The sequence below is a fragment of the Triturus cristatus genome, chromosome 2_2 (assembly GCF_964204655.1).
Source record: "Triturus cristatus chromosome 2_2, aTriCri1.1, whole genome shotgun sequence".
Taxonomy (NCBI): domain Eukaryota; kingdom Metazoa; phylum Chordata; class Amphibia; order Caudata; family Salamandridae; genus Triturus; species Triturus cristatus.
Genome location: NC_140582.1, coordinates 1218150756 through 1218166498, shown reverse-complemented (window position 1 = coordinate 1218166498; position 15743 = coordinate 1218150756).

Sequence of the window (15743 nt, the reverse complement as noted above, 5' to 3'; positions counted from 1 at the left end):
TAAATTGATGGATTTTCCCCTCCCTTCCTTTTACACACAATTGGCTCTTCACGTAATTTCGTTTTAACCCTCTTCTTTTTGTGATATTGAGTTAACAAGCGGGAGGTCGAAGAGGGTTTTCCTCTCACCCCTCTGTTCTTCGTGTGTTTTCATCAGATACAGTCCCTTGATCTGTTCTGCCTCCAACCACCAATTTTTTGGACCCCCTAAAGGATCGAATCTTATATTGTTGTTTTTAATAAGTACCAGGATGTATGAAGAACGGTTGGAGTAGTGAATATGGTGAGAATGAACTATGGCTGGTAGTTGTGGGGTTGGTTCATTCAATTAATGATCACTTTGTCTATGATGTGTTATGTGAATTTTTGATTAATTATTAATTGTCATTTGAATGTGTATATATATTTGTATTTTCTCAATTGAATCTATCTAAATAATATAAAATGATACAATTGTGTTCTTTGATAATTTAAAAGTAAATCCCCCAAAAAATTAACAATAAATATGAGTTTAAAGTAGTTCCTTGTACTTATTCTAATGCATTTAGTGTTATTGATTAGTTGCTGGCACGAAAGAACCTGAATAGGTCTTATTGAAAGTAATATAGGTCTAGATAGAGGTCCTTGCTGGTTTTCCTCTTGTTCTTTCCCCCTTCCTCTTAGACCTTAAAGTTTTTTTAGGGGGAGCCTTTTTCTTTATAATACATTCCTCAGTCACCAGTCCATCCACCAAACCACCCGTCCACTTACTCGTGTATCCATCAAATGACAATCTGACACTCGCTTATCCATCCATGTAGGCATCTTCCCACTCATCCTTTAATTGAAACAGACACTCATTGAGTAACTGCCCATCCAAATACATGCTCATTCACTCACTCATCCATTCATTCCTTAATGGCTCATCAATCAAATTTTATTTATTCAAAAAGTTTTATATAATGCAAACATGACCCCTTGGAGTATCGGAGCACTTTACAATTTAGCAATCACAAAAGGTACAGGAAGAAGTAACAATAAACCATCAGATCAACATACAATCGTAACAGTCATACAGAAAAAAAGCGTGTCCTAGAGTGCCTGGGGAGCTGGGGTTATAGGCCAGAAATGTCTTCATCAGTTTCGCTTTAACTTCCCTATTGAAAGAAGCAGTCATGGGATTCACTCTGTTTTCAGGGGGCAGGGAATTCAATATTCTGTGAGCGATACCTGAGAATGTTTGATTGTATGTTTACTTTTTATGGAATTTTGGTGGCTTGAGCGGTAAGGTGCTGGCACCTCTAGAGGATCTATAACCACCAGAGAGCTCAAGTTTTTTTGCGAGGTATATCGGGATGTTGAAATGTAAGACTTTGGGGGTCATGCATGCAATTTTTAGTTGTATGCTTCCTTCATATGGGAGCCAATTTAGGGATTTCTTCTCAGGCGTGATATGATTGTTTCGTTTAGAACCTGTGATAAGCCTTGCAGCGGAGTTGAGAGAGGCCCTTAGTGGGTGGAGCCGTCTTAGATCTAGGAAGGTCTCAGAGGGTTGTGCTTCCATAATCCATCTTAGAAATCAATAGGGCTTGCACGCAGCCTTGAAGTGGTTGTGGGGGAAGAGGGGAAGGAACGCTTTTATTTTCCTTAAGATGCTCAATTGGATGTTTGCTCCTTCGGTGCGAGCACTGATATGCTTCTGCATGTTCAAACTCATATCCAGCATTATTCCCAATGAGCCTGTAGAATCACTGATGTGTGGCATGCAAATAGGAGCTGTTAGTTAAGTCATCCATTCTTCGATGGCTGGTGACTCTTTGAACGGGGTGATTAAGAGGAATTCTGTTTTAAGAGCTTTTAATTTCAGGTGATTAAGAGTCAGCCAACTTTGGGTTTTCTGTAACGCTTAGTTGAGGGACCTGATGTCCGTGAGGAGGAGACTTTCAGGTACAGTTTGGTGTCATCGACATACACGTGATAGTGGATGCTGGATAGTTTCAGTATTTCTGTTAAACTCTCCATGAACAAGTTGAAGAGAGTGGGTGAAAGAGTGGACCCCTGTGGTACCCCCAGAGTGAGCGGTGAGGTATTAGACAGAGACTGGTTCACCTTGAATCTTTGGGTTCTATTGTGGAGAAATGAGGAGACCCACTTTAGTACGGGCCCAGAAAGGCCCATCCTGTGTTCCAATAGGTCGATTAGGCTGTCATGTTTAACTGTATCAAAAGCTGACGATCAGTCAAGAAGGATCAAAAGGCAGGATTCATTCTGATCAAGCATTCTTAGCGCATCGTCTACAATGTGAGCTAGAACAGATTCAGTGCTTTGAGCCTGACGGAAGCTGGACTGGAATTGGTCTAGCAGGCAGGATTGTTATATGTGGTTACATAGATGGACGTGGACACATTTCTCGAGGAGCTTTGCCAGAGTGGGAATGTTGGAAATTGAATGGAAATTATGTAGGTCAGTGTGATCTGCAGTCAGTTTTTTTTAGGAAAGGGGTGACCTGCCCAGACCTGCCCAGACTTTAGGTAGTCAGGAATAGAGCCTTGAAGATGTGCAACCTTGACTGTCTTAGTCCAAAGTGGGAGTGTGGATGATCTGATCTTGCTAGAGCAGAGTTTTCAGTTTGAAAATAACTGGGTTTTGAAGCTCTGGCATGTCTATTTGTTATATTAATTTACTAATTATTAATTATTAATTATTTGTCTTGTGTAAGTGTTTATACTTACTAATCAACTCGTTTGTTTTAACAAGAGAGAATTACACGTGGGAATGCATAAGTGTGCTATTTAACAATAATGTGCATGTTTTCATGTTTAAACGTTGCTGAGTGCTGTTTATTTTTAAGCACGAAACGCTTTTCGAATTAATGCTTTTCTATGTTGCAAGAGCTAGATAATTGCATACACATAAGGGTATTAGTGGGGTTAACACTGTTCAATCACTATGCTGTGGTAACGTTGTTTTTGTCTCTTTTAATTAAGATGGTCTATTGTGGCCTATTGTGGCCTAAACAAAGATGGCCGATACGTAAAGCCTGGCCTCGAGTAGAATTTGTGACGAGAGAGAGCCTTGCTGAATATGGTCCTGAAGTCAGCTGACCACAGTCCTTGCTTTGCCTGATTGAAATTTTCCGTGAGGACAGCAGCAGTTTTGGGCGATCTCCAAATGAAATGAAGCGTCCTTGGCAGCTTTGGGAAACAAAGGAGCTTTAAAGAAAGACTCTGAACTGTGATCTCATTGCCGAGGAGACGTGGAAGTTACAAGATACAAATGTATTTTTTGGTTCCTGTTCCGTTATGTTTATTTTGTGATTTTTCCTGAGCGGAGATTTTCAAATGTAGCGATGCTACATCCTTTCCTTCTCACTTTGCTCAGAGGTTTGACGGAAGAAGTTAATACAAATTATGTTTTTCTTTGTTCAACTTGCTATAAGAATTGTTAGCCTAGAGAGGGCTTTGCCACTTGCCATTTGCCTTTTGCCGCATTCCGAATCTGCGTTGGTGAGGATCGTTGCTGAGAGGACTTCGTCTTGAGAGACTTTACCGAGAAACTTGTCCTGACCCGTTCTGACATTTAGCTAGAATAGGTAACTATGAGAAAAATGGGAGGAGCCAAGATGGCGACCGAGACGGCAGCGTAGATTCCCGGCTCCGTGAGCCTCCGCACCCCGCACGGATATCCTGCAAGAGATCCTTATTCTGCGCCACGAGATTGTGTTCGTAAGCGAAAGTGGCAACCGATCGTGTGACTCCGAGGTTTCTGACTGCCATACAACCGGAGAAATCAGCGATCGAACTTTGCGGCCCGTGCGGTCCCGAAGCCGGGACCTCGAGTGGGCACCTTGGCCGGGTGGCAGTTGAACAACAGCGGCCTGTGGTGACTGGGTGGAGCCGGTCCACCGGAGTGGAGCTCCCCTCGGCCTGCATTTTGCCGTGGCCGCTCCCCCCTACTGAGCGCTGCGGACTGAGGACATGCCCGGGTGTGCGATTTCCGGATTCTGTGGCGTTTGCCCCTGCCTTTGATGGTGAGCTGCCTGGGCGCCGTCCCTGGCCCGCCTTGATCCTTGCGGGCTGCTCCCGGCTTTTCGCGGGAGATGGTCCGTGGCGGAGACGACTGTTGCCTGTGACCGCGCAACGGCTGGATCTGTGTCTGTCCCGGGATCCCTGTCTTCAGCGACGTGGCCCTTGAGGCGTTGTTCCCTGGGTCCTGGCCCCTATACGAGTCGGGCCGTCCCAGCGGCCATTTTGTCATCATGCAGCCGGCCATCCTGTCCGCTGGGACGCAGCGGGACTGGGGATGTGTGACTTTCGGGAGTGTGGCGGAGCGATCGGAGAGAGCCGCTCTGGGGTATGGCGACCTCCTGGAGGCCCTGGGTGCCCTTCATTACTCCTTTGTTCATGGCGCCGGGGTCCTGGGGGGGAAGCTAGATGGTGTGGTAACAGCGTTGGGACAGTGGCGGCATGCTGGTCCACAGGTACGCAGTGGCTTTCCACACTGCACACGAGAGGAAGATGTTGCGGCCCCCCCCGCGATTAGTGTACAGCCGGACACTTCGGACAATATGCTACCGCGTGGTCGGCTAACTGTGAACTTAATCTGTTCCGGAGGTATTGGACCTGTGCGGAAGATGGTGGCCTTGTCCCGTGCGCGGTCTCCGGCGGCCCAGGGACACTTCCAGCAACGTATATCTCATTTGGCTGCTCCAGCCTATCTGGTCCTTGTGGGCAGTGCAGATCCTGGGGCAGCACTGGAAAAGACGCCCCTCCATGAAGCGGTCCGTGCGGCTGCTCAGAGACTTCCACCCCACCTGTGTGCGGCGTTTCCCGACTGTTTTTGGACACTCCTGTACCTTGGGACATTGGACATGGTGCTGGGTCAAGGGGCAGGTATGGGCAGAATCGCAAAAAGCGGTCAAGGCTGAGGCGGCTCCTTCGAGGGTGGTCACTTCATGGATAGGCGGACTCATGGTTGTGCGCTCCCGGGGTCATTCGAACAGTTGGTGTGTAATGCTTCCCATTCCCCCCCCCCTCCCCTATGTTTGTTGATATGATCGGCTTGGTACCGCGAATTGTTTGTTGGGGGGAGACCTCACCGTGCGGGAGGGAGAAGCCGGGGGTATGTTTTGATGGCCCTCCTCCAATTTATTACATTCTCTCCGCTCACCCGTCTGGGGGGGCCCTTTCTTACTCTCTTTTTCCCTGTCTCTTCTATATTTCGGGTCTAGTTCCAGGGCGACAGGCACACTGCTGGGGGGTGGGGCCATACTCATTCGCAGAGGTGCAGGGTGGGGGGATGGGGGAGGGGACTCTTTCGTCTTTATCTTTTTTCCATGGCCTCTTCTTTCTTCACTGTTTCCTTTTGCTTTCTTTTTCTGGGATCAGTGCGATACACCACCCTGATTGTGAATCGTTTGCTTTTCATGTGTGCCACAGTTTCTGGGGGGTTCGCTGGGCTTTAGGTACGGGGACCAGTAGGCGCAACTATCTTTGATGTTTCTCCCCATCCGTACTTTCTCGCGCCTGCGCCATCGCCTCACTGTATTGCTGCTTATTGTTTGTCTCTTATCCTGGCCCTTCTTGCTGTTGGCAAATTGTCTGGCACCTGATCCTATTCTTTCGTTTCATCATAAAATGAAAAACCCTTTCTCTCCTGGTGTCCTACCTGCGCGGCATATTGGCCGGACTATATTGGATTGCAGACTTCGCTCTCCGAGGTGCCGCCTGTATTGACATTCGCTTTTATTATCCTGATTATTTAGCGGCTGGCCCCGGGGGGTTGTAGGCCCATACGTGTAAATGATTGAAACATCAATAAAGGTTTTTCAAAAAAAAAAAAAAAAAAAAAACTATGAGAAAAATGATTTATTCTGATTGATTTTCTTTGACTAATTTTAGATAAAGCAATATAACTTTGAATATGGTGTTGGTTATTATTTCTTGTCAATTATTGAGTATCCTATTTTGATTATTATTGTATGGATTGTTTAGATTATGTTTAAGGGCAGTCTCAATAACCAGATCTTATCGACCCCGATATAGATGCAGGGTGTTTAGGAGTTTTTCTTTCCACAGGTTATTGCTGGTAGAGTATTTGAGTGTATGTTAGTGAAATGGGCCCTAGTGTATGAAGAATGTATGTGCGTGTAACTGTGAGATTACTCTATCTGTGGAAGTAGGGATATTATATACACCCTGATCTCTATCAATTTCCTGGTAGCAGAGTAGGATGGTTACTGATGATTGTCTTGATCTGATTAGATTACATATTGATTATTGATTATTGATGTTGGTATATGTACTAATACTATATGTTGGAGTTGTCATGTTGAGTTATATGTAGTGCTTCTGGAATTTGGAAGCTGGTAGCAGTTCCGTAGTAGGGCAGAGGGAAGTATATGCTGCTCTCGGGAAAGACGGGATTGTTGGTCCTGTATGTATGCAGGAAAATTCACATTGTCTGGGTTCGGAATCAGTGACATTATTATATGTTACTATTAGAATATATTTCTGGTATATAAGGAGTGTGTATGGTAGTGAAGGTTATCTGTGAAACTCTGGTCTTAAGTCCCAGGGATCCGTAAGGTTTACCGTTAAAGCTTATCGCGGGAGGAGTAATAGGTATTCTCTGAGCTTGTTTGAGGAACTGGGCAGGGTAAACTGCTTGGTTAACGTGTGTTATAATTCTGTAGTGGAGCAGATTGTTCGCTGTTCTCGGGAAGCAGGATTCTGTGTGTATGTACTATATTTTCTTGTATGAATGTGCGTGAATGCATATACATTTAGTTGATTGTAAGACTCTTTGGATAAGTCCTAGAGGAAACAGTTAATGAATGTATGTTAGAAGGGCAGAGTAGAGGGAAGTGCTACTGTGTCAACGAGAGGTTCTTGTGAAATAGATTTCTTTTACTATTCTGTGGTTAGCGAAGCAGACAATGGAGATGTTTATATGTCGTAACTAATAGATTTTGTAGAAATTTTGACACGAAGTCTACTGAAAAGATTTTGTAAAGGAGGGGTAGACGAGTGACAGGAGACAGGAGACAAGCGACTGCAGCGACTGCTGACGTCAGGAAGACCGCGCTCTGATTGGATAATAGATCAGAATAGTGTTCGCGCTGGGATTGGTGCGTTGGTGTGAGCCGCGCAAGGATTGGAAGAGCTATTCTAGTGACGTAGACGCTCCAGGATTGGTGCGTTAGTGTGAGTCGCGCTATTATTGGTTGAAAATCTGTATTGTATATTTATAATACGGAAAAGAGTAGAGAGCTTTGGTAAAAACTAAAATGTATTACCAAGAAGAGAAAAAGAAGAAAACATTCTTTGGAAAAATTAAAAAGTGGTTTAACAAGGATAAAGATGTTAAGACGAGAGAGGGTGAATTGTTACCTCCACCGAAAACACCTGCATCCTACATGGCTGCAAGATATGGGTATCATACCTGTATATGGTTGGAGAATTGGGTTAGGTATACTAAAGAGGATGGTGTTCTAGCATTTCCAGAACATGGTTCATTTAATTTGGCCGTGTTGAGAAATTTACGGGAAAAGATGTTATGTCTTGACCCGAAACCAAGACCTACACAGTTTGAGGCTTTAGTGGAATGGGAAGAGGAAGTACATGAGCGAGAAAAACAGAGATCTGGAGGACAGTACAGGTACATGTTTGGGAGGAGACATGATCGTGAGACTCATCATGATCGAATGAAAAGGTGGCGAGATGCTAGTATGTCAGAGGGATTATATCCAATGAGAACAGTTGAAGAAGGAGCAGAGAGGGTTCCTGAGTCAGAAATGAGAAGATATGGAGTTAATGAATATGAGGATGAAGTCTTGAATGACATGATTTACAAAAGACCACCTCCATATAGACCAGAACCAGAAGAGAGTACACCAGTTGTTTCTCCAATAAGAGATACAGTTTGTATCATTGAGACAGAAAATGTGACACCTGAATCAAGAAATGGTAATTCTTTCAGGGAGAAAGTAAATCGAAGTGGTGACGAAAATGCAAGAGAGTTAGCTAGAACTACAACAGAGCTGACTGAAAAGATTAGGGAGTTAACGAAAAATCTAGAAGCTGTTACGGTGCCTGTAACAATAGGTCCGGTTATGCCTGTGTTTGACAAGCAGAGAATAGGTGAAAATGGTTTGGTGATTCCATATGTTGGGAATAATTTGATAAGTTCAGTTGGTCCTTCAGGAGATTCAGGAAAAAGGGCAGAAAGTAGTGACCTGAGACAGTCCAGACATGATACATGTAGTGAAATATTAGATGCTAGTGAAGCTAGTTGTTCAGGGATGCCAATTTTAGAACCGCAAAAGAGAGTGGTTCCAGTGAGAAAAACTACTGCAATAACAGCTGAAGATTTGAATGATTGGATGAAAGTTCTTCAGAAAAAGGATAAAGATTCGCAAGCAATTGATGTGGCTAGGTTACGGGTAGAATTAGAAGAGCTTGTTACGGGGACAGTTCCAACAGAAATTCTTAAAAGTCATCATGATGGTGAACTAATGTTTATGTGTAAAAACATTACCTGGAGAGCGAGAAATACACATGACAGGTTAAGAGCAATAGCGAATGAGCAGGGAGTTGACATTGATAAGGTTAAAGCTTTGCAAAAAACCTACAGGATGGATTTTTCAGAAAAGGACATTGAAAATTTGAATGCAACTGGTAGAACAGGACAGATTAAAGAAATGGTTGCATTATTGCGAAGATGGGGAGATGTAGAAAAATGGAAGGATAGGTGGTATAAGAAAAGAGAGGAATCTGAAGATAGAACAACTTATTCAGCTTTTCCAGTGAGAGAAAAAGAGAAATCAGTGGATAATTATCCTATGAGAGAAATACCTGGAGGAGGATATGTACATGTTCCATGGACCAGACAGGATATTTTATCATTTACGAATGATTTCCCTCGATTGAGAGAAAAGCCCGTCGAGTGGTATAGGCAGGTAGATAGGTTTGTGAAATTGTCAAAAGTGCTGTGGATTGACCTGAATAGTCTGTTTGATATAATTGTTCCAGCAGATTTGTGGACTGAGTGTAAAATAGTTGTGAGTTAGCCTACTGAGGAATATCCAAGAGATCCAAGAACAGGAGCACCAGATCCAGAGGTAATGAGAAAGTATGATCAGGTGATGGTATACCTGAAGAGTAAAGTACCTGCAAAAGAGACAGATTGGGTAAAAATAGATAGAACACAACAGGAAGCAAAAGAATCAGTTCATGCTTTTTACGAGAGGCTGATACTGGTGTTTAAACAATTCAGTGGAGATGAACACCTGGGTGACAAAGATTTGAGTCATTTTGTATACAGATTTGTATATGGCCTGAGACCTGAAATTGGTGAGAGAATTCGTGAGCATACAGTGGATTGGCAGAGTAAGAAAATAGATGAGATTCTGAGACATGCTAAATACTTCAGTGATGAAATTGAAGCAAAACAAAGAAAGCTGAAAGAGAAAGCAATGTGGGCACAAGTGAAAGTTGCAGAAAGACAGGAAGCACAGTTGATGGAACAGGCGAATAATCCAGGAAATAATGCAGGGAATAGACCTAGATATGCAGGGAAAGGAAAGGGGAATCTTGAGGAAGCGAAAAAAAAGTTTCCTTGTCACAACTGTGGCCAATTGGGACATTGGAGGAATGATTGTACGAATCCACCATTAGTGAATAATGAGGGTAAAACCTTAAATCAACAGGTGCAGAACGAGGGGAATAATCAACAGCAGCAACAGCAGAAAGTTGTGAGACAGCAGAGTCAAGAGCCAAAACCTCCCTTGCCGCAGAATAGAGGAGCACAAAAGTATAATCAGGATTCGGGATTCTACAATGATGAGCAGGTAAACAAACCAAGGCGTTCTAATCAGGTACAACAGTACTTGTTAAAGAATGAAGGGAGTGAATCTGAGGGTGATTATTGACGGTGCCGAAGAGAGGAGGAAGAGTGCATACTTGGTGCAACTCTAGAAATAGACCAGGCAGGACCATTTGTGGATGGGAAAATAAATGAAGAAGGTGTTACTTTTTTAGTAGACACAGGTGCGACAAGATCAACTGTCAGGTCAACAGATATTAGAAATCTTCCTCTCTCGGATGAAGCAATCCAAGTAGTTGGTGTAGCCAATACACAAATCAGAACACGTCTTACGGAACCAGTAAGAGTACAGATAGGGAAATTTTCAGACATGCACAGATTTATTGTCTGTGACACGAGTCCAGTGAACCTGTTAGGTAGGGATCTGTTATGCAAGATGAATTGCACAATTTTCTGTACACCGGATGGAATAGCTTTTGAAACACCAGATGAGGATGTTTTGTACCGAGTGACTCTAGAAAACAGGGAAAGTGAGTTAATTGGTGCATTTGCTGTGTTTGATCCAGAGGATTTGCCTCGAGAGCTGAGGGACACAGTGAAAAGGACAGTTTGGGATTTTACTGGAGAGGATGTGGGATTGATGAATAATGTAGATCCAGTGAAAATTGCAGTGAAAGAGGGAATTACATATCCTAACATTCCTCAGTACAAAATGACACCAGAAATAATTGAGGGAATAACTCCTATAATTGAGAAAATGATTCAGCAGGGAGTCCTGAGAGAACTACTGAGTAGTCCGTGTAATTCACCGATAATGGGGCTAAAGAAGCCTAATGGGAAATTCAGGATCGTAAAGGATCTGAGAAAAGTTAATCAAATTGTGGTGGCATGTTGTCCTATTGTGCCAAATCCATCAGTGATCCTGTATCAGATTCCACATGATGCTGAGTGGTATACAGTGATTGATTTGTGTCATGCGTTCTTTTCAATTCCATTGCATCATGACAGCCAGCCGATTTTTGCATTTAGGTTTGGCCAGCGTATTTTAGCATGGTGTCGAATCCCACAGGGGTATACAGAGAGTCCTTCGATATTTAATCAGTTGTTAAAAAAATCGTTGGAGAGTTTGATCATGCCTGAAAGTTCAGTACTAGTACAATATATTGATGACATACTTGTGGCATCAAAGACACGAGAAGCTTGTGAAGTAGATACCATAGCTTTACTGAATCATTTGGCAGATGGAGGGTTAAAGGTATCTCCAGACAAATTGCAATTTTGCAAGAAAGAGGTGCATTATCTTGGACATAATATTGAAAAAGGTCTGAGAAAAGTGACTGATGACAGAATCAGAATCATCAGGGAAATGAAAGCTCCAAAGACCCAGAGAGAAGTGAGGATGTTTCTGGGGATGGTGGGTTATTGTCGTCAGTGGATAATTAATTTTTCGCTGATAGCAAAGCCACTGATTAAACTGACAAAAAGTGAGATGACAGACCCATTGGAACTAGATGGGGAACAAATGGCAGCATTTGAAGAGCTTAAAAATAAAATGTGTGAGGCTCCAGCTTTGGGTATGCCTGATTACGAAAAGGAGTTTGAATTGTACTGCAGTGAGAGACATGGATGTGCACTTTCAGTGTTAATTCAGAAGCATGGATTACTGAGAAGGCCTATTGCGTACTTCTCATCGACACTTGACCCTGTAGCTGTGGGTTTACCAGGTTGTCTAAAATCTGTGGCTGCAACATGCAGTAGTTTGGAACAGAGTGAGGGAATCATAATGGGATATCCTGTAAGGGTATTTGTACCTCATAATGTGGCAATTCTTTTGACAAGAAGCAGAACTCAGTATATGTCACATAGTCGGTTGACTAAATATGAGAAAGTGATTCTAGGAGCATCAAATGTGACTCTTGAGAGATGTGTAAATGTGAATCCAGCGACACTTTTGCCGGATATTGAAAATGTGGGTGTGAAAACAGAAGATGATCATGATTGTTTGGATGTGCTTGAGTACTGTACAAAACCGAGACCAGACATAAGGGATCTTCCCTTACATGAGAGTGATCATGTGTTGTTTGTGGATGGTTCATGCCTGAGAAATGATGATGGTGTGCTATGTGCAGCATATGCGGTGTGCAAAGTTTCAGAGGTTATGGAAGCATCACCATTGAAAGGAGTGAAATCTGCACAGGTTGCTGAATTGGTGGCATTGACAAGAGCTTGTGAAATTGGGAAAGATTTGAGGACGACTGTGATGACTGATAGTCAGTATGGATTTGGAGTGGTGCATGATTTTGGCCAGCTTTGGCTACAAAGAGGTTTCTTGACATCGAGTGGAACTCCAATAAAGAATGCTGAAGCAATTGGGAAATTACTTGAGGCGATACAGCTGCCTAAGGACTTAGCAGTTGTAAAGTGTGCTGCCCATGGACAAGGGGAGGATTTTATCACGGTTGGAAACCGGTATGCAAATGACATTGCTCAATACTGTGCAAAATCGAATCAGTCAATTAATAGGGAACGAGAGGGGGAAATGTCTTTTTGCTCTGTGATGTTTACTAATGCCTTAGAGACATGGGATGAAGTGAAGCAGTTGCAGGATGAGGCAGGAGAGGAAGAGAAAAAAGATTGGATTAAGGCAGGATGTGCCCCAAGAGAAAAAGACCATGTTTGGGTCTATAGGGATGGCAGACCAGTAATGCCCAACTCCATTTTGTAGTCAATGGCAAGGATGTATCATGGCCAGGGACATTTGGGGAGGGATGCGATGATAAGGTCGTTCAAGCAGACCTGGTACAATGCAAAGTTCAGGACAATTGCAGAGAGCATCTGTCAAAGGTGTTTGATTTGTCAGCAATTTAACACTGGAAAAAAGACAGTGGTGAGTCTGGGAACAATAGGCAGAGAAGGAGGTCCTTTTACAAGAATGCAGATTGATTTCATTGAAATGCCCCAAGTGAACAGACTGAGATATGTACTAGTTGTAGTCTGTTTGTTTTCAAGATGGGTTGAGGCCTATCCGACTAGGAGAAATGATGGAGTGACAGTGGCAAAATTACTGTTAAGGGAGTTGATTCCTAGGTACGGGTTTCCAGTGACGATTGAGTCTGATAGAGGTGGACACTTCTATAATGAACTCATGAGTTTGATTTGTGAAGCATTAAGCATACAGCAGAAGCTACATTGTGCATACAGACCAGAGGCTTCTGGTGTGGTTGAGCAGATAAACGGCACAATCAAGAACAGGATTGGTAAAATGTGCTTAGCCACTGGCATGAAATGGCCGGACGTCTTGCCTCTAGTGCTAATGACTATTAGATCTACTCCAGATAGAACTACTGGTTTAAGTCCGCACGAGATAATCATGGGACGTGCAATGCGCCATGCATTTGTACCTGTCAATAAGTTGATGACAATAACTGATGACATGATTTTGGATTACTGTAAAGGCCTGGCTGACGCAGTTCATTCTGTGTTTCACCAGGTTGGAGAAGAAGCTACCACACTTGAGAAGAAGCAAGCTCATGATCTGAGTCCAGGAGACTGGGTGAGGATTAAGGTGCACAGAAGAAGAAATTGCTTATTTCCAAGATGGGGAAGACCGAGACAAGTCATTCTAACAACGACAACTGCAGTGAAGTGTGCTGGTGTGAAAAACTGGGTGCATGCGAGTCATACTCTGAGAGTTCCAAACCCAAAAGAGGGAACTGGTAAAGAGTATTTTGAAGAATCAGATTCCAGTGATGATGAAGACCCAGAACCAGTGAGAAAAGAAGCAGAAAAAACTCCAAGAGAACCATTGGGAGTCTCAGAAAGGAGATCAGATTCTGTAAGAGAGCCTGAAATTTCAAAAAGCAGTGAAGGAAAAAGAAAAGAAAAGAGCAATTCCACAGAGATTACTCCTGAATCAGAAGAGGAGGAGACTGAAGAACCACTTGAGATTATACTTGAAGAAGTAGGGTTAGAAGAAGATAGAGAGGGACAGATTGCGGAAGACCCCCGAGGAGGTGTAGGGAACTCTTCTAATAAGCTAGGTGAAGGGACAAGTAGACAGCAAGAAGATTGCGTGTCGGAGACCCGAGGAGGGACAGGAGTAGGGAAGTCTCAAATAGTGGTGAAAGAAACTGTGGAGGAAAAGAAAACTGCTAGAAAACGAAAACAGAAGGCACTTGAAACAGAATTGGATGAGAGTGAGAATGAACAAACAGAGGGTCGAGTTCTGAGAAAGAGAACTTGGATTGGAGAAAGAAACAATAAAGAAATTAGGCCGAAGAAGGTGATAAAAGGAGATCGTTGGCCTAACAACAGAGTAAAGAGATTGAGATACAGAGTAATAAGAACAAATACATCAAATGCTGAACAAGTGAATGAAGTATCGAGTCAAAATGAAGTAAAAAGAAAGGAGCAAGAAGAATCAGGAGAACCTGAGGAAATAAAAAGAATAAGAAAACCCAACCAAAAGTACAGATCACCGGAATGGTCTTATGTGGCACTGTCTGAAGAAGGAGAAGAAGAAACAGTGACTCGAGATAATCCGGAGGGGATCTTGAGAAAAGTGGTTGAGGAAAAAGAAGGAATCTTAAAAGTTAAAAAGTTATTCTGACTGACATTGGAGAAGAGTCAGATGCACAAGATGTTGTTGATGATCTGATACAATTTGATGTTGCTGAAGAAGAAGGAGTGAAAACTGATGAATATCCAAATTGAGTGAACTGAAAAATTACTTGGAGGAAAAGTGAAAAGAGAAAGTCTGAAATTCAGTTGTCTGAAGTAATCCAAAATATAATAGTAGTGGAGTAGTAGAGGCTAAGTCAAAAGACAAGGTCAAAGTAATAAAATGGCTAACATAGAGGATAATCAAAGTAGATGTGCCTTCTTTAAAAGATGGTGTAGAATGTGCTGCTGCTGTACTGGATTATTAATGCTACTATGGGGAGTTTTAGTTTTATTAGTTACTTTTAAAGTTACATTTGAGATGCATACAGAAAATATGACAGATATAGAGAAGAATTCGCAAAAAGTAGTTTTGAATAGAATTAGTAATACTTACATACACAAAGATAGGTCAATAAATAATTTTTCTAGTAATGTTTTTTCGAAGTTGTTGTACGAATATGTGAAAACAATGGAAGTAAGGGATTGCTACGTTTGTATGCAATTACCTGCATCCGTTTCAGAGGGTGTTACTTATCATCATTTGCCAGCTACATATGGTATTTCATGTAGTATATTAAGTAGTGTTTTTTATTTGTTAGGGAAAGTAGATTATAAGATGTCTAACAGAGATAGTATTTTTGGGCATTTGCCAATGAACAAAGAGCTGAATCCAGCTAAAGAAGCTAACACTTTTGGTGAAATTTTTATTGAAGAAAAAGGATTAACATTAGATTACATTTTTAAGAATAATTTAACTTGCAGTCTGAAAGAAGAGGAGAAAGCTTTCCTGGATATGGTAGAGGAAAGGAGATTGAACATGCATGAGAAAGCAGGGAAATATGAAGTGAGTGAAACAATTTGGGACATTGAGATGGGAAAAGAATTGAGAAATGGGGCTAGTCCAACTTTAGCTCTAGATGTACCACAAAAGGGTAAACTATGCATTACAAGAAGGAAATCCCAATATGATACATATTTTGTTGGGACTAGTGAGTGCCATGATACATACTTCATTGCAACAGGTTGGGGTTTCAGAGGTGGAGAAGATACAGTTTTCCCAGGAGTGTATTATGTTTGTGGGAACAAGGCTTATTACAAGTTGCCTGACCATTGGTATGGCACGTGTTATGTGGGTTTGGTCTTTCCAAAGATTTTTCATATAGATAAAATAAGGGATGTAGAACATATTAATTTACTAATGCGTTTCAAGAGAGAAACCTGGTCTGAAATTGTGGGTGATATTTTTGGGGTTTTAATTCCAGCAGTGGGAATTTCTTT